The sequence below is a fragment of the Chlorocebus sabaeus genome, chromosome 6 (genome assembly GCF_047675955.1).
Source record: "Chlorocebus sabaeus isolate Y175 chromosome 6, mChlSab1.0.hap1, whole genome shotgun sequence".
In the NCBI taxonomy this organism is placed as follows: Eukaryota; Metazoa; Chordata; class Mammalia; order Primates; family Cercopithecidae; genus Chlorocebus; species Chlorocebus sabaeus.
In genome coordinates, this window is record NC_132909.1 from 54,835,167 (window position 1) to 54,855,143 (window position 19,977).

Genomic DNA, 19,977 nt, shown 5'->3' on the forward strand with positions numbered 1-19,977 from the left:
GGCAGTGCTAGTGTCTCAGTGATTGGCTTTCTGTGTGGCAAGCAGCTGACTGAACTGGTGTTTCAGTAACAGCTACCTGTGGTGTCTATTCTCTTTTGCTGTGACAAGTAATACATTGAAATTTGTTCAACTGGCTGGGCATGGTGGCTCATGCCTGTAATTCCAGCACTTTGGGAGGCTGAGGCAGGCAGATCACTTGAGGTCAGGAGTTCAAGACCAGCCTGGCCAACATGGCGAAACTCCATTTTTACTAAAAATACAAAAACTAGCCGGGCGTGGTGGGATGCATCTGTAGTCCCAGCTACTCAGGAGGCTGAGGCAGGACAATTGCTTGAACCTGGAGGACGGAGGTTGCAGTGAGCCAGGATTGCACCACTGCACTCCAGCCTGGGCAGCAGAGTGAGACTCCGCCTCAAAGAAAGAGGAAAAGAGAGGGGAGGGGAGGAGAGGGGAGGAAAAGACATTTGTTCAACCACATGTGTGATTCTGGTGTTCTCTGACTGGGTGGGTGAGGGGGACACTAACAGCCTTCACAATAACACTACGAGAAAAGCACAGTTATTATCCTGCTTTACAGAGGCGAAAATTGAGAACAGAGAGGTCAACAACTGACTGTGGTCACACAGCTTGTAAGTGGTAGGGCTGGGATTTGAACCTAGGCAAGTTGCCCCGAGTCCATGCTTCATGACTACACTAAGCAGACCCAAATTTGAGGACAAAAGGAATTTATATGGGAGGCAGTTGCAGAAAATGCCAGTGGTGGGAAGGGGTTCCTTATTTCTTCATGTGGACTTCTTTTTTTTTTTTTTTTGAGATAGGGTCTCACTTTGTTGCCCAGACTGGAGGGCAGTGGCGCGATCTCAGCTCACGTCAACCTCGGCCGCCCGCATTCAAGTGATTCTCCTACTTCAGCCTCCCAAGCAGCTGGGACTACAGGCACATGACCCCACACCCAGCTAATTTTTGTATTTTTTGGTAGAGACGGGGTTTCATCATGTTAGCCAGGCTGGTCTCAAACTCCCGAACTCAGGTGATCCGCCCGCCTCAGCCTCTCACAGTGCTGGGATTACAGGCAAGAGTCATCACGCCTGGCCTTTCATGTGGGTTTGAGTTACTGTCTAGTGTTCTTTCATCCTAAAGTATTCCCTTCATTTCATAAATGTTACCATTTAAAGCATATAATTTAAAGTATACAATTCAGTGACATTTAGTACATTTACAATATCGTGCAACTGTCACTACTATCTAGTTCCAGGACATTCTCCTCACCCCAAAAGGACATCCCATCCTTATTATTTTTGTTTTTGTTGAGAGAGGGTCTTCTTCTGTCACCCAGAGTGACTGCAGTGGCACAATCACTACTGAGTGCAGCCTCAGCCTCCTGGGCTCAAGCAATCTTCCCACCTCAGCCTCCTGAGCAGCTGGGACCACGGGCATGTGCCACCATGCTCAGCTAATATTTAAATGTTTCGTAGAGATGAGGCCTCGCTCTGTTGCCTAGGCTGGTCTCAAACTCCTGGCCTCAAGTAATCCTCCTTCCTTGGCTTCCCAGGGTACTGGGATTACAGGCGTGAGCCACCATGCCCAGCCTCCCATACTTACTGAGCAGTCACTCCACACTCCTGCCTCCCTGCAGCCTTGGAAAACCCTAATCTGCTTTGGCCTCCCAAAGTGCTGGGATTACAGGCGTGAGCCACTGTGCCCGGCCAACAAATTGTCTTATGCCCATGCATTTATGTATTGTCTGTGATGCATTTGTGCTATGACAGCAGAGTTGTAGCAGAGAGTCCTCGAGGCCCAAAAATATGTACTATTTGGCCCTTTTCAGATGTTTGCCAACCTTTGGTCTAGAAGGTTACATTCTGGAGCAAACAGATCATAGACAGATAAAGAAAGGCCGATCCTAAAATTAGCCGGGCGTGGTGGTGGGCACCTGTAGTCCCAGCTACTCGGGAGGCTGAGGCAGGAGAATGGCGTGAACCTGGGAGGTGGAGGTTGCAGTGAGCCGAGATCGCGCCACTGCACTCCAGCCTGGGCGACAGAGCGAGACTCCGTCTCAAAAAAAAAAAAAAAAAAAAAAGGCAGATCCTGCATCTGGCCCCCTCCACTCACCCGCGCTTCCCAGTTAGGAAAGGTAACACAATCTCCACATCTTCTTTCTTGGGTTGGTTTGAGTTGGAGCCACGAAGGGGAGTGAAAATGATGTGGTCCTCATTGCTTTCAGAGTTTCAAACCCAACTCCAGTGTTTATCAGCTGATGGGCTGTGGACAGGTGACTCATCTCTGAGCCACTATGCTCGTAGTTAAAAAGAGAATGAGGGCAGCTGTGTTACAGGATTCTTTGAGGTCATATCCAAAAAGCACATAGCACAAAATAAGTGCTCATGAAATGCAGAGGCCGGGCGTGGTGGCTCATGCCTCTGATCCCAGTACTTCGTTTTTCTGTTTATTTTTGTTTTTGTTTTGAGACAGAGTCTTGCTCTGTCACCCAGGCTGGATGCAGTGGCACGATCTCGGCTCACTGTAAACTCCACCTCCCAGGTTCAAGTGATTCTCCTGCCTCAGCCTCCCAAGTAGCTGGGATTACAGGCTCCTGCTACCACACCCGGCTAATTTTTATTTTTAGTAGAGACGGGATTTCACCACATTGGCCAGGCTGGTCTCGAACTCCTGGACTCAAGTGATCCACCTGCCTTGGCCTCCCAAAGTGCTGGGATTACAGGCGTGAGCCTCTGCACCCGGCCACTGCAATCCTAGCACGTTGGGAGGCCAAGGTGGGAGGATCTCTTGAGTCCAGGAGTTCCAGACCAACCTGGGAAACAGTGAGACCCTGTCTCTACAAGTAAAAAATTAGCCGGGCATGGTGGCGCGGGCCTGCGGTCCCACCTGCTCAGGAGCCTGAGGCAGGAGAATTGCTCAAGCCCAGCAGGTCGAGGCTGCAGTGAACTGAGACTGTGCCAAAGGTTGTACCACTGCACTCCAGCCTGGGTGACAAAGCGAGACTCTGTCTCAAGGAAAATAAAAAAGAAACAAAAAAACCAAGAATAATCTCTATGGAATTGGAGGTACTGTTGTGAATTCATGGTTTTCAAAATCTATAGATAAATATAGAAGTAAGTTTGTGTGTGGTGTGTGTGTGTGTGTGTGAGTTCCCATTTATCTGCTAAGAAGGTCTGGGAGCTACAAACCCCAATAACAATGGGCACACTTAACACCCAGATCATTTCTGACTGCCAATCTCCACCTAGCCCAGGGCTTTTTGGAAAAATTAGGCCAGCCTGGGCAACATAGCAAGACCCCATTTCTTTTTTTTCTGAGACGGAGTTTTGCTCTGTCAACCAGGCTGGAGTGCAGTGGGGCGATCTCGGCTCACTGCAAGCTCCGCCTCCTGGGTTCAAGCCATTCTCCTGCCTCAGCCTCCCGAGTAGCTGAGACTACAGCCACCACACCTGGCTAATTTTTTGTATTTTTAGTAGAGACGGGGTTTCACTTTGTTAGCCAGGATGGTCTTGATCTCCTGACCTCGTGATCTGCCTGCTTTGGCCTCCCAAAGTGCTGGGATTACAGACGTCAGTCACCACGCCCGGCCCAGCAAGACCCCATTTCTACAAAAAATTTAAAAATTAGCCAGGCATGGTGGCGTGCTCCTGTAGTCCTAGCTACTTGGTAGGCTGAGGCAGGGTTGGGGGAGGGGGAAGCCTAGAACATCTAGTTAGGCCAGAAAGAAGAAAAAACGGTCAGCAAAAAACCAATAGGAATATGTCAAAAGGACCTTGAAGCCAGAAAGAAAAGCTTTCACTGGCCAAATTAAAGATAATTTAAGCATCAAAGGGGAAAAAAAAGAACGTCAGCAAAATGACAGAGTAAAAATTTGCCTTTCTACAAAAGTGATGAAAAAAATCAGTAAAATTTGACAGAATCAACATTTTCACAACTCTGGAAATTAACCAAAAGCTTACAGTAATTTGCAGAGCATTTAACTAAAAAAAAAAAAAAAAAAAAAAAAAAAAAAAAAAAAAAAAAAAAGCACATTAAAAAAACCCCAGCAAGCTCTGTAGAATTTTAACTCACTCTAGTCTTATTCCCGGCTTTCCAGCTCGGAGGGTAGCCTTGAAAAATAACAACAGCTCACAATCTTGATACCACAGGGAAAGGAACAGAGGTGCAGCTCCTTCAAAGCCTCATTCAAGATATGATCTTGTGTGTGTGTGTGTGTGTGTGTGTGTGTGTGTGTGTGTTGCAGTGGCGTGATGTTAGCTCACTGCAACCTCCTCCTCCTGGGTTCAAGCGATTCTCCTGCCCCAGCCTCCTGAGTAGCTGGGACTACAGGCACCTGCCACCATGCCTGACTAATTTTTGTGTTTTCAGTAGAGACAAAGTTTCACCATATTGACCATGCTAGTCTCAAACTCCTCACCTCAAGTGATCCACCCACCTCGGCCTCCCAAAGTGCTGGGATTACAAGTGTGAGCTGCCGCGCCCGGCCAAAAAGAGTCATTTACTGACCTGTTTAGTGGTACTCTGGAAGACCCTGCTCTGAAAGCCTGACCTGTCTTGAACCTACCCAATGCTAAACATTTCTCCCCAGGGGCTACTTGTTAAATGTTTTCACATCACAGCTGCCTGTGGCAATACTTAACATTTGGGGAAATAATAGCCTAACTAAAAATCTTAGAAGGAAAAGGGCCAGGCGCGGTGGCTCACGCCTGTAATCCCAGCACTTTGGGAGGCCGACGCGGGCGCATCACGAGGTCAGGAGATCAAGACAATCCTGGCTAACACGGTGAAACCCCGTCTCTACTAAAAGCACAAAAAAATCAGCCGGGCGCAGTGGCAGGCGCCTGTATTCCCAGCTACTTGGGAGGCTGAGGCAGGAGAATGCCGTGAAATGAGAGGCGGAGCTGGCAGTGAGCCGAGATCGCACCACTGCACTCCAGCCTGGGCGACAGAGCAAGATTCTGTCTCAAAAAAAAAAAAAAATCTTAGAAGGAAAAATGAAGGCATTACATGTTCAGAGGAACTGTTGAAAAATTCTGACATATTTCTGGGGATATATGCATGTTTAGGAAGGACCTGAGACAGCCCTAAGCTCACACCGCTGGCTGACCTTGAGGCTCTGTGCAAGCAGGAATTGAGAGCTAAAGCAGAGTTGTAAATTTCCTGGGTGAGTGTTAAAGGTGTGTACCTAATAAGTACACAGAGCTCCTTGGCAAAGACTGGCAGACTTCTTCTGATTCCAGACATTCAAGGCAATCTCTGTCCAATCATTAGCTAACCATGAAGCCAACTGAGCAGAGACTTCAGTGGCCATGACAGAGAATATAGACTTTACAGCTGCAGTTCAGAAAAGCCATTAAACAGGCCAGGCACAGTGGCTCACGCCTGTAATCTTAGCACTTTGGGAGGCTGAGGCGGGTGGATCAACTGAGAGGTCAAGAGTTTGAGCCCAGCCTGACCAATCTGGTGAAACCCTGTCTCTACTAAAAATACAAAAATTAGCCAGGCGTGGTGGGGCGTGCCTGTAATCACAGCTACTCAGGATGCTGAGGCAGGAGAATCACTTGAACTCGGGAGGCGGAGGTTGCAGTGAGCCGAGATCGTGCCATTGCACTCCAGCCAGGGTGACAGAGCGAGACTCCGTCTCAAAAAAACCAAACTAAACCAAAAAACTATTTGTTTTTGTAAATACATCATCATTATTATTATTATTATTATTTTTTTGAGACAGAGTCTCGCTCTGTCGTCCAGCCTGGAGTGCAGTGGCCGGATGGATCTCAGCTCACTGCAAGCTCCGCCTCCCGGGTTTACGCCATTCTCCTGCCTCAGCCTCCCGAGTAGCTGGGACTACAGGCGCCCGCCACCTCGCCCGGCTAGTTTTTTTGTGTTTTTTTTAGTAGAGACGGGGTTTCACCGTGTTAACCAGGATGGTCTCGATCTCCTGACCTCGTGATCCGCCCGTCTCGGCCTCCCAAAGTGCTGGGATTACAGGCTTGAGCCACCGCGCCCGGCTACATTATTATTATTTTTAGAGACAAGGTCTTGCTCTGTCACCCAGGCTGGAGTGGTGCAATCATGGCTCACTGTAACCTCAAACTCCTGGGCTCCAGCAATCCTTCTGCCTCAGCCTCCTAAGTAGCTAGGAGTAAAGGTGCATGCCACCACACCTGGCTAATTTTTTTTTGAGACAGAGTCTCACTCTGTTGCCCAGGCTGGAGCACAGTGGTGCAGTCTCAGCTCACTGCAACCTCCACCTCCCAGGCTCAAGTGATTTTCATGCTTCAGCCTCCCAAGTAGCTGGGATTACAGGCACCTGTCACTATGCCCGGCTAATTTTTGTATTTTTAGTAGAGACGGGGTTTCACCATGTTGTCCAGGCTGGTTCTGAACTACTGACCTCAAGTGATCCACCTGCCTTGGCCTCCCAAAGTGCTGGAATTACAGATGCGAGCCACCGCACCTGGCCAATTTTTACATTTTTTTGTAGAGATAGGATCTTGCTATGTTGCCCAGGCTGGTCTCAAATTCCTGGCCCCAAGCAATCCTCTCCCCTTGGCTTCTCAAAGTGCTGATATTAGAGGCATAAACTAATACATGATTATTTGTAAATAAAGTTGTTTATGAAACAACTAGGGGCAGGCTGATCAAAGGGAGGAGATGGAATATGTTTTCTTCACTGCTGTATCCTCAGTGTCAAGAACAGCACCTGGCTCGTGGTAGGTTTTTGTTCTCCATCAATGTATGTTAAAGGAATAAATTGATAAATTAGTACTGTTCGTATGTTTGTGGTGGAGAAGTGCTTGACGTGACCAGACGTGACCCACGCTGGTGGAATGGTTGAGCAGAGTGTGGGAGATCCACTTGGGAACAGGTGGCAGACCTATTGGGGGAGACTTTATTTCTTAAACAGGGTGGGGGCTGGGCATGGCGGCTCATGCACTTTGGGAGACCAAGGTGGGTGGATCACCTGAGGTCAGGAGTTCGAGACCAGCCTGAACTTCTGAACAACATGGTGAAACCCCGTCTCTACTAAAAATACAAAAATTAGCTGGGCATGGTGGTGTGCACCTGTAGTCCAAGCTACTAGGGAGGCTGAGACAGGAGAATTGCTTGAATCTGGGATGCAGAGGTTGCAGTGAGCCAAGATTGTGTCTCTGCCCTCCAACCTGGGTCACAGAGCAAGACTCCGTCTCAAAAAAAAAAAAAAAAAAAAAAAAAACAAAAAAAAAAGGGATGGAGTGGGGAGGGAAATGACTTTTCTTTTTTCTTTCTTTCTTTTTTTTTTTTTTTTGAGACAGAGTCTTGCTCTGTGGCCCAGGTTGGAGGGCAGAGGTTGCAATGAGCTGAGATCGCGCCATTGCACTCCAGCCTGGGTGACAGAGTGAGACTCCATCTGATAAATAAATAAATAAATAAAACAAAACCAAAAAAGAAGAGCTCACCAGAGCCCGGAGCCTGAAACAAAAGTGCTGGTGGAAAGGTTTATGGGGTGCCAGTTTAGGCAGTCATGCCTGCCGTAGGACACCTCTGGAAAACCGTAGGGGGCCCTGAGGAGAATCATCTGCCCAAACCATTAAGTTCCCAGGTCAGAGAGCATGACCTGCTCCGCGCCTTTACACAGAATGCCCTGGGCTGAAACACTCCCTTGAAGCACTGGAATGTGACCAGACATCCTGGCTCCTTGTAAAACCAGCCCCCACCAGCTGCAGCCCGATAAGTTAAAGATTATCTTCATAGTTAGACATATGCTTTTGGCTTAAAGGAAAGTCATATAACCGCCACTGCTATAGATCTTTCCAATGACGTAGGCTCCTCCTCCTTCACCGTTTCACCCTGTACCAGCTGCTTCTTAGATCAAAAGACCGTACTCAATACATGGTCAGGCAACCAGAGCTCTGGGCCTTTTGCAGCCTTCACTCCAGCAACTGGTCCCCTGGACCTGCTTTAAAATCTTAACTTGTCTTTGCTCATTCCTTTGTCGCCACTGGACTTTGGGTACCCATGGGTAGTGTTGATGCTGGACCCCAACATCTGGCGCCCAACGTGGTATCCCCCAAATAACCTGGCGAAAGAATGCTCTAGCGTGGAAAACGAAGGACCGACAGATGGAGGACTCTCAAGAACGAGAAATTGTTTTTTTTTTTTTGAGACGGAGTCTTACTCTGTCGCCCAGGCTGGAATGCAGTGGCGCGATCTCAGCTCACTGCAAACTCCGCCTCCCAGGTTTACGCCATTCTCCTGCCTCAGCCTCCCGAGTAGCTGGGACTACAGGCGCCGCCACCACGCCTGGCTAATTTTTTGTATTTTTAGTAGAGACAGGGTTTCACCGTGTTAGCCAGGATGGTCTCGATCTCCTGACCTCGTGATCCACCCGCCTCGGCCTCCCAAAGTGCTGGGATTACAGGCGTGAGCCACCGCGCCTGGCCGATGAAAAGGTTGTTAAGCTCTGCAGGTAAGCGGGGCGCTCGGAGAATTCCAGGGTAACAACAGGAAACTATGGGTCGGCCTGAGAGTAGACACAAGAATTATTTGAGGCTGGGCGCGGTAAAATTCAGGCTCGCCCTGCCGTTCATTACGATGAAGAAGCAATTTCCCTTACAATGGATGACCCAGCGCTCTGTCTGGGTCGAACAGTGGCCGCTCCCTAAGGAAAAACTGGGGGCGCTTCATGAAATAGTTAAAGAATTACTAGAAAAAGGACGTGTTTCACCCACTTTTTCCCCTTGGAAATCCCCAGTATTTGTAATTAAGGAAAAGTCCGGCAGATGGCGCATGCTGACCGACTTTCGAGCGGTCAACGCTGTCATTCAACGGATGGGAGCTTTACAACCAGGGCTCCCATCCCATCCCCCATTATAATCCCTAAAGATTGGCCGCTTGTTATTATAGATTTAAAAGACTGCTTTTCTTTTTCTTTCTTTCTTTCTTTTTTTTTTTTTTTTTACAATTCCTTTAGCAGAGGCAGATTTTGAAAAATTTGCCTTTACCATTCCTGCCGTTAATAATAAAGAACCTGCAGCCAGATATCATTGGAAAGTTTTACCCCAGGGTGTGTTAAACAGTCCCATAATTTGTCAAACTTTTGTAGGCAGAACTATCCAGCCTATTAGAGGTCAATTTCCAGATCCGTGCAGCAAAAAATAGAGACCAGCGTATTCAATGTTATTCATCTTTGCAAAAGGTAATTACAAACACTGGATTGCTTATAGCACCTACCAAAATTCAATCAACCACTCCTTTTCAGTATTTGGGAATGCAAGTACAGGAGAGAGCCATTAAGCCTCAAAAGGTTCAAATTAGAAAAGATTCTTTACAAACCTTAAATGATTTTCAAAAATTGTTAGGAGATATTAATTGGATTTGGCCCACTTTAGGAATTCCTACTAATGCTATGTCTAATCTCTTCTCAATAATGAGGGGAGAGGCTGGGCATGGTGGCTTACGCCTGTAATCCCAGCACTTTGGGAGGCCAAGGTGGGCAGATCACGAGGTCAGGAGATCGAGACCATGCTGACTAACATAGTGAAACCCCGTCTCTACTAAAAATACAAAAAATTAGCCCGCGTGGTGGCGGGTGCCTGTAGTCCCAGCTACTCGAGAGGCTGAGGCAGGAGAATGGCGTGAACCGGGGAGGCGGAGCTTGCAGTGAGCCAAGACCGGGCCACTGCACTCCAGTCTGGGTGACAGAGCAAGACTCCGTCTCAAAAAAAAAAAGAAAAGAAAGTTAAGGCCCGTTGAAGATTGTCTGTGAAAGTTGTGAAAAATGTTATAAAAAGGAATTTATGCAAGAAAGGTTTTATAATGTTTGTTTTGAAGGTCTAAGCAAGTTTTAAAATGATAATTGTAAAAAATTCTGTGTGTAAACATATTTGCTAAAGTTAAAAAGGTATCATCCAGTTTTCCTATACACTAAACATTAAAATAAAGCACAAGTTTTTCTTAAAACACTAACCTGCTCTTTAAAGATTGAAAAAGTCTTTTGGTGCCGGTACCACCCCCTGGAATTTCCAGCACCAGCCTGAACACTATGACCTCATCAAAGGATGGAAAGAAGAAAAAATTCAAGCCAGCCTAAGAAAGACCCTACAGGAACTGCAGCCTCGACAATGCAGCTTCCGCAAACAACACAGGCCCCAGACATCATGCTGAAGAAGCAGAAGACTAAGCCAAATCATTCATTCATTTTTAATTCTCTCACTTTTCCTACTACCTATACCTACCACACTCTATTAAGCTCGTATCTTAAATCCGTCTTTCTTCTGCCCTGTTACTTTGACAAACACCGCCTTCTCAGCTTCTAATCACATAACTGCTTGGCTGAAATAATTAACATACCCCCAGTGGGGCTCCTCATTCATAACATATAGTAAACTAAGATGCCAAGTAATACTACAGGTCACTCTTTGACTGGAAAAAAAAAAATGTTGCTAACTATACTCATGTTTGTCTTCTGTTATTTACTAATCCTAGGAAGCAAAGCTGGAATAAGAGCAATGACCTCCTTGCCTGACAAACCTGTGGCTGTACATACCTACGCTCTGCAGTCAAAAAGCCCTAACACAGAAAACAAAAAACAGGGAGGTATTGGGATTCACTCAGGATCGTGGCTGTAATTACGGTAATTGCTATGGCGGTAAGCCTTCCTGGGGCTACAGCAGCCCAAAGTTATATCTATTGGATATATGTCCCATTCCCGCCTTTAATCAGGCCTGTCACTTGGTTGGAACCCCCCGGTTGAGGTTTATGTTAATGACAGTATTTGGATGCCTGGACCAACTGATAACCGAGGCCCTATTCATCCAGAGGAGGAAGGAATGTTAATAAATGTGTCCATTGGTTATTGCTTTCCTCCCATATGTCTGGGGCCTGCAGCAGGATGTTTAGATTACGACAAACAAAGCTGGATGGTTTATGTCCCTACGCATCATGGATCAGAGGCCTCTATTCATATAGTGAGTGGAAGGAGCTTTCAATCTAAAACTAAAGTCATATCCTCAGGAAATTCCTACCGTATAGCTAAGATTCTTACTAATCAATTTAGACCAAGAAAGAAAAAATGCCCAGAACAATTGACAGTATGGTCTAAGAAAGCGGACGTGCTGACCTGGGAAGATTGCATTGCAAATAGTGCTGCAAAATAACTCCTATGGAATCGTCATTGACTGGACCCCTAAGGGGCGACTTGCGGTAAATTGTACTGGACAGCACAAGAGATATCAAGAGCGGGGCTTCCCAGTTGACTATTCCAAAGAGGCACCTACCCAAAAGGAGAGAATAAAAGCCAACTTTCCTGTCTTCTGGGAAGGCAGCGGTATGACTCCTCCACACCCTAAAATGATTGATCCAATAGTAGGCCCAGAACACCCAGAACTGTGGAAATTAAAGATGGTCCAAACCCCAGTACAGATTTGGACAGGAGAATATAAAACATAAACCCGGCTGGGCATGGTGGCTCATGCCTGTAATCCCAGCACTTTGGGAGGCCGAGGCGGGCGGATCATGAGGTCAGGAGATCGAGACCATCCTGGCTAACATGGTGAAATCCAGTCTCTACCAAATATACAAAAAATATATATACAAAAAAAAAAAAATTAGCCAGGTGTGGTGGCGGGTGCCTGTAGTCCCAGCTACTGGGGAGGATGAGGCAGGAGAATGGCATGAACCCGGTAGGCGGAGCTTGCAGTGAGCCAAGATTGTGCCACCACACTCCAGCCTGGATGACAGAGCGAGACTCCATCTCAAAAAACAAAAACAAAACCAAAAACAAACCACAAACCCACAGTAAAAAATTCAATTTATTGTAGCTTTGACCTCCAAACAGACAACCCCATTAGAGGGTTGTGTTAAACCTCCTTTTACGTTGGTAGTAGGACAAATCAATATTCTACCTGATTCTCAAACTACATCATGTCTTGACTGTCGTCTTTTCACTTGCATTGATTCTACAATTGATAAGAATAATAGTATCTTGCTTGTCAGAGCCCGAGAGGGAGTTTGGATACCTGTTTCCCTTAATAGACCTTGGGAAGCCTCCCCTTCTATACACATAGTAACTGAAATTCTAAAGGGAATATTAAACAGAACCAAGATATTTATTTTTACTCTTATAGCGATAATCATGGGCATTATTGCTGTTACCACCACGGCCACAGCCACAGGTGTTCCTTTACATTCTTCTGTTCAAACTGCTGATTATGTTAACCAGTAGCAAAAGAATTCTTCCAAGTTTTGGAATATGCAGACGCAAATTGATCAAAAATTAGCTAATCAAATTAACGATCTCTGTCCAACAGTACTGTGGATGGGGGATCGAATTATGAACTTGGAACATAGAATATAAATGCAGGGTGATTGGAATACTTCTGATTTTTGCATTACTCCTCAATCTTATAATGCCTCTGTGCATCATTGGGATAAGGTCAAACGCCGTTTAGAGGGAAAAGAGGAAAATGTAACACTGGATATAGCAAAATTAAAGGAACAAGTTTTTGAGGCATCTCAAGCTCACTTAACTCTCTTACCTGGTGCTGATGCCTTTAATGGAGCCGTTGATGGGCTTTCTGACCTGAATCCTCTGAAATGGATTAAAACCTTTGGAGGATCAACTGCTGCAAACTTTGCTTTAATTTGTGTTTGTCTATGCTGTTTATTTTTAGTCTACAGGTGAGGAAGACGCCTCAGGAGAGAAGTCAGACACTGTGAGCGAGCTACGATAGCAATGGTGGTTATTAATTAAAAAAAACAGGGGGCAAGTGCTGGTGGAAAGGTTTATGGGGTGCCAGTTTAGTCAGTCACCCGGTGTAGGACACCTCTGGAAAACCGTAGAAGTCCCTGAGGAGAATCATCTTCCCAAGCCATTAAGTTCCCAGGTGAGACAGCATGACCTGCTCTGGGCTGAAACACTCCCTTGAAGCACTGGAATGTGACCAGACATCCTGGCCCCTATAAAACCAGCCCCCACCAGCTGCAACCCGATAAGTTAAAGATTATCTTCGTAGTTAGACATACGCTTTTAGCTTAAAGGAAATTCATGTAACCGCCACTGCTATAGAGCTTTCCAATGACGTACCCTCCCCGTCCTTCACCCTTTCACCCCCTACCAGCTGCTTCTTAGATCAAAAGATTGTACTCAATAAATTGTCAGGCAACCAGAGCTCTGGGTCTTTTGCAGCCTTCACTTCAGCAACTGGCCCCTGGACCTGCTTTAAAAAAATTTTTTTTTTTTTTTGAGATGGAGTCTCACTCTGTTGCCCAGGCTGGAGTGCAGTGGTGCGATCCCAGTTCACTGCAACCTCTGCCTCCCGGGTTCATGCCATTCTCCTGCCTCAGCCTCCCAAGTAGTTGGGACTACAGGCGCCTGCCACCATGCCCAGCTAATTTTTTGTATTTTTAGTAGAGATGGGTTTCACCGTGTTAGCCAGGATGGTCTCGATCTCCTGACCTCATGATCCGCCCGCCTCGGCCTTCCAAAGTGCTGGCATTACAGGTGTGAGCCACCGCGCCCAGCCTAAAATCTTAATTTGCCTTTTCTCATTCCTTCGTCACCACCAGACTTTGGGTATCCACGGGTAGTGTTGAGGCTGGACCCCAACAAAAAGTGGCTCACCCATGCCCATCAGCTACCCGCTCCATGCATTCCTCTGTTAAATCGTGGATCACATTGTTCCTGTGCCCAGCCAGACCAGAATGTGGAGGTCCTGGGGGTAAGGACTGGGTTTGACCCATTCCTGTGTCCCCAGCAGCCTCTGAACCAAACTCTGTGTCAGGGGGCTGAGAATTTTAACAGTGCTGAGGGGGCAACTGCCCCTACTTTCAAGCCCTCCTGGCCTAGTGCAGGTTACTCACTGGGTTTGGAAGCATCATAGGACTATGAGGTCAGTTAGAGAGATCCGGGTCACTCACAGGGTTCATATCAGGGCCTCTGGGATAAAGCTTAGAAGAGCTCACCAGAGGGCCGGGCATAGGTGGTTCACACCTGTAATCCCAGCACTTTGGGAGGCTGAGGCGAGTGGATCGATTGAGCCCAGGAGTTTGAGACCAGCATGGGCAACATGGTGAAACCCCATCTCCACAGAAAATACAAAAATGAGCCAGGTGTGGTTGTGCACGCCTCTAATCCCAGCCACTTGGGAGGCTGAGGCAGATGGATCACTTGAGGTCAGGAGTTTGAAACCAGCCTGGGCAACATGATGAAACCCCGTCTCTACTAAAAAATAAAATGTTAGCCAGGCATGGTGACACACACCTGTAATCCCAGCTACTCGGGAGGCTGAGGCACGAGGAATCCCTTGAACCTGTGAGGTGGAGGTTGCAGTGAGCTGAGATTGCGCCACTGCACTCCAACCTGGGCAACAGAGTGAGACTCCATCTCCAAAGAAGGAAGAAAGGAAGAAAAGAAGGAAGGAAGGAAAGGAAGGGAGGGGAGGGGAGGGGAGGGAAGGAAAGGGAAGGGAAGGGAAGGGAAGGGAAGGGAAAGGAAGAGAAGGGAAAAGAAGGGAAGAAAGAAGGAAGGAAGAGCTCACCAGAGCCAGGAGCCTGGATCCACTTCTCAAACCTTTATTGATGCTCCCCCAGGCTGCGAAGAGAGCTTTGTAGGAAGTACCATTCTCCCCTTTGCAGGAAAGTGCAGGAAAACCAAATAGCTCCATTCCTCAGTTGCCTGACCTTGGCTAGGAGGAGAGGTGGGGTCAGACGACTGGGATCCAGAAATGGAGATTTTGGAGCCAGTGAAGGTTAGGTTAGGTCTCCATGAGGTCAGAGCAGAGGTCCCAGAGTGCAGGCACTAGACAGGGCTGGGTCTGGCCGATGGGTTCTCACAGTGGTGGATGGGGAAAAGAAAATCATTGCCAGTGGGTTCCAGGAGCCAGGATGGTGCATAGCACCCCGTTGGGCACTGGGCATGGCTCTGGAACACCGGGCGGGTTCAGCACCGTGCCTCTTCTCACAGATCCAGCCAGCCTTCTCATCACATGGTGGGTCCATCCACAGCCCTGTGCCCAGAATCATGACACAGGCCTCGCACCCCCAAGATTCACTGGGGTCCCCCTGTAACCAGTGGCTGCAGCAGTTGAATGGTGGGGGGTGTTGCTGGGAATCTAGGCTGAGGATGGACTCGGGACTTCCCTCTTCCATCCCAGGCTCTAGCCTGTTTATTGCTTGGGTCTACCCTAGACACCGTAAGTGTCTAACCTGAGTGTACACTTGGGATATAACTTACTAACGCCCAGAATTTAACCCAAGGACACTTCCTGGGGTCTAGCCTGCCCATTCCTAAGAATGGAGTCCCAGCCAAGTGGGTCCCTGAGATCTGGCCAAAGCAGGTCTTTTTTTTTTTTTTTTTTTTTTTTTTTTGAGACGGAGTCTCACTCCCTCTGCCAGTCTGGAGTGCAGTGGTGCAATTTCGACTCACTGCAACCTCTGCCTCCCAGGTGCAAGTGATTCTCGCACCTCAGCCTCCCGGGTTAGCTGGTGCGCCACCACACCCGGCTAATTTTTTATATTTTTAGTAGAGACGGGGTTTCGCCACATTTCACATGCTGGTCTTGAACTCCTGACCTCAGGTGATCCACCCGCCTCGGCCTCAAAGCATGTCCTCTAGAGTCTAACCTGTGGCCCCAGGTTTCACCAGGAGGCCTTCCCCGACCTGAAGCTGAGTGGGACTCCGTCCACCCACGAGGAGCCCTGAACCTTGCACAAGTGTTGCACCGCCTTGCGGCCGATCCAGTATTCAAGGGCGCTAGTGTGATGACTCAGGAAGTCCTAGAAAGGAGGAGACACCTGAGCCTACAGAGTCCTGCCCCCTCCCGCACCGCCCCACCGCCCGGCCACGCCCCCTTGGGTGAACGCCCCCTTCTCCTGCACACCTGCTCCTCCAGGCCCCCTACAGATGTGCGCTGGCATCGGCGCAGTGGCCTTGCGCCTCTGCCCACGTGGGTCTTCGGCACAGAGAAATAGTAGCAGGAGCTCCCGAAGGGCAGCCACGACTTGGGACACGGCTCACAGGCACCTGCGGGGTGGCGAGGGTCAGAGAGGTGGAGCAAACCGAGAGGATGCAGGGGGTAGGGGTTTGGCCCCAAGGGCCCAGGGGTGGAACCACAGGACCAGGCCAGGGTCAAAGAGGGGGGCCGGCGAGGCACACGGGCAGGGTCCACTTACACCCTCCCACCCCCCCTTCCCCCGCTACCCCCCTTTCCCCGTCACCCTCACTGTTCTGCAGCCTCACTGCCTCCAGCGCCAGGAACAGCCCAGGGCGGACGTCCTCGCGGTCCCTGCCGGCTTCAGCCAAGCCCTGGGTCACTGTAGGGTCAAGGGAATGGGGATTTTGACTGGCCTCAAGGTCAGGAGCAGGATCATGACTAGCTAAAGGTCAGGACCCCCGTCCGTAGTCATTGTACCCTCGGTGCCGGCGACCAGGATGGCACAGGGTCGAGGACGGTTACAACTGGGCAGGGTCCAGGTGTGGCCGGCTCTAGGAGTGGCAGTTAAGGTCAGAGTGCAGCGTCAGGGTCAGGACGGGGTGCATGATCGGGGTCAGGGGTCAGCACTCAGGACGGGGTCGGGGTCCGGGGACACGGCCAGGACTTAGGGCTGGCGTCGCGTCAGGCACGCACCGCGCTCAAGCAGTTCCCGCAGGGCGCTCTCCTGCTCCATCAGCTTTGCCTGCGCCTCCCCAAGCTCCGAGCGCGTGGTCTGCAGCTGCGTCTGCGTCCGCGAGCCTGAGAGCAGCTGGACCAGAGAGGCGAAGACGGCGAGGATGGGGCGGGACTTCGGAGACCAGCCAGTCCCGCCCGGCTCGCCGCAGGCCTCGCCTCCGTCCCCGCTCCCATCCTGGCCACAAGACCCCGCCCCTGCGCGCCCACAGCCTCCGCTGCGCCTCCTCACCGCAGCTGCGGCAGACTCCGACCTCCTCCTTCAGGGCACCCAGCGCCGCCGTCTGCTTGGAGGCTGGAACGACCCCCGCCCCAAAACGCATGCCCGCCGGGTCACTTGGGAGGACTTAGGGTCCCCCTTCCCCACCCCGGGGCCAGCCTCAGGGACCATAGGGCCCCCACGCACCCGAGACTCCATCTCCGGGGTCTCAGACGCTCCTGCCCCCCATGCCCCGGGGGCCCAGGCGTCCGGCTCTGCACGCACCGTTTTTCCTCAGCAGGTCCTGGCAGCCGAGCAGCGCCGCGCGCTCCGTGAAGGCTGCGGAGAGAGGCTCCTGCAGGCAAGGCCAGGGACTGGGGAATCCTCCCGTCGCCCGGTCGGTGCGGCGTTCCCCGACTCGAAACCACGGAGCGAGCCGGCAGTCGTAGAGCGCACACGACGTGCACACAAGTCGACGGGAGACAAACGCGCGGGGACTCGCACACATACGAGTACGCCTTGTGCACACGCGTGAGTGCACACAGCCCGAAGATGTACACACACTCTGCTCACACTCAGACGCGAGCAGGACACCAGGGCGCAGTTGGTGCGCCATGGAATGAGGGTTTTGTGTACCCGCGGGGTCGGACGCAACGCTTCCCCATTGAGGGTCACTCACCCTTGGACAATAGGATACTCAGGATCAGAGCCCACAGGACTGTGGCGACCAGGACAGCCAGGGCCAGGAAGAGGGGTCTCCGGCTCCAGTGCACCCAGCGTCCCCAGTGCCCTGGCAGAATAAGGACGGCATGCTGGGTCCCCCAGGACTGAGCCCTGGAGGCCTGGGTTCCTCCCAGGAAACTGAGATTCAGAGAAGTTAAGTAACTTGCCTGTGGTCACACAGCTTCTAAGTGGCAGAGTGGGAATTGGACCCTGGTCCAACTGGCTCTGTGGCCTGTGGTGTCTCTCCTGCACCCACGACCCTGGCCCGTCTTGGCTTTTCCCTCCCCTCCCCCATCAAACCCCAGACACTGGGACAGGGATGAGGCAGTCTGGTTGCTCATACCTCCAGGGACCTCCTCCGAGCTGCCGCCCCACTTGCTGTACCTGGTGGTGTCCATGGCGGTGCAGGCACCCAGTCCCTGGCAGAGATATAAATTTCACCCCTGTCCTCACTGGACCTACGCACTCCCTTCCTTCCTTCTCATTTTCTTGGCCTCAATTCCTGGCAACAGGTACCCAAGGACCAATCACAGGGTTGGGCCCTTTCTGGGCTGGGCTGGGCTGGGCTGAACTGGGCTGGGAGTGAGGTGGGGTAGTTCCAGCCTCCTGGTCCTCGTCGCTGCGGCTCCATCCCCAGGTTGGTGCCTGAGGCTTCTCTGCTGGCTCCTGAGAAAGCCCCCAAGGTGTAGCTCCCCAGGCCGGTTCAGGTCCCTCCTCAGAGGCTGGGTCTGAACCTGACGTTGATTCAGTCCCTCCGTGCCAGAAGAGAGCAAACACAGGTTTTGGTGAGGAGGTGGTCTGCTGAGCGGCAGGACTCTACCACTCGGTGGGTGGTGGATGGGGGTGTGTAGTGTGTAGCTTCAGGAAGCCTCAACTTTCTTTTTCTTTTTTTCTTTTGAGACAGAGTCTCCCTCTGTTTGCCAGGCTGGAGTGCAGTGGTGCAATCTCGGCTCACTGCAACCTCCGCCTCCCAGGTTCAAGCAGTTCTCTTGCCTCAGCCTCCCGAGTAGCTGGGATTACAGGTGTGTGCCACCACGCTTGGCTAATTTTTGTATTTTTAGTTGGTTGCAGCGAGCCAAGACTGCGCCACTGCACTCCAGCCTGGGTAACAGAGCGAGACTCCATCTCAAAGTAAACAAGCAAACAAAAACAAAAACAAAAAACCCATAAAGGTACCAATTCTTCCCAATTTAACCTACAAATTAACTACAAACTAAATATAAATTCCAGCTCAATTTCTTTGAGGACCTTAACAAATTTATTCTAAAATGTATGTGGAGGAATAATTTTTCATGAATTGTAAGTCACTTTAGGGAAAAAAAAGTTAATATAGGAAGACTCGCCCTACCAGACTGTAAACCATATTTTGATAAAACATTAATTTAAAAAAATAGTGTGGTGTTGGTGTAGAAAGAGGCAACTAGATTAAATGGAAAGAATATAACACAATTGGATTATGTAGAACAAGATTTTGGGAAAACTGGTTCAGTATATGGAGAAAAAACTCCTCCTTTACAACATATACAAATCTGGAATTCAGCAGCATCTCAGAGCTAATGATAAAAGACAAAACTGTTAGGCTAATTAAAGAAAAAGTAGGCACTTGTCTTTGTGGCCTAGAGTTGAGAAAAACTTGAAGTTGATCCCATAGCAAAGGAGAAGAAAAGATACATTTGACTATATCAAAATTAAGAATCTCTGTTAAACCTAGGACATAGTAGATAGAATTAACAGGTGAGTAGCAGATGGGGGGAGATAATTGCTGCTTATAAAATAAAAAAGCAGTTTATTCCAGGAATATGCAAAAATACTTCTGCAAATTAAAAAAAAAAAAAAAAAAAAAAAAAAAAAAAAAAGACAGTCGAGCATGGTGGCTCATGCCTGTAATCCCAGCACTTTGAGAGGCTGGTGCGGGTTGATCACTTGAGGTCAGGAGTTCGGGATCAGCCTGGCCAACATGGTGAAACCTCATCTCTACTAAAAATACAAAAATTAGCCAGGTGTGTGGTGGGACATACTTATAATCCTAGCTACTCAGGAGGCTGAGGCTGGAGAATCGCTTGAACTCTGGAGGAGGAGGTTGCAGTGAGCCAAGATTGTGCCACTGCACTCCAACCCAGGTGACAGAGCAAGACTCTGTCTCAAAAAGAAAAAAGAAAAAAACCCACACACAAAAATCAATAGAAAAATGGGCCAGGGGAATGAAAAGGCAATTCATAAAAGAAGCCAAAGATTGAGCACATATTTCAGGAAAGCTTAATGTCTACTTAACTGTAGAAAAAATAATGAGGTACCACCTTATACCAATTAAAATAGCAACCATTAAAAAGGTGCATAGTATTAAGTGTTGGTGAAGATATGAGAAAGTGGGAACTGTTGCTCACTGCTGGTGGAAGTATGAATTAGTTC

The 19,977-nt window shown here is 49.2% G+C and overlaps 1 pseudogene; it reads right to left on the minus strand.

The window, feature by feature from the left end:
* Positions 1 to 14,371: 14,371 nt before the first annotated feature.
* On the minus strand, positions 14,372 to 16,893 carry LOC103233816 (C-type lectin domain family 4 member G-like; annotated as a pseudogene).
* Positions 16,894 to 19,977: the final 3,084 nt, after the last annotated feature.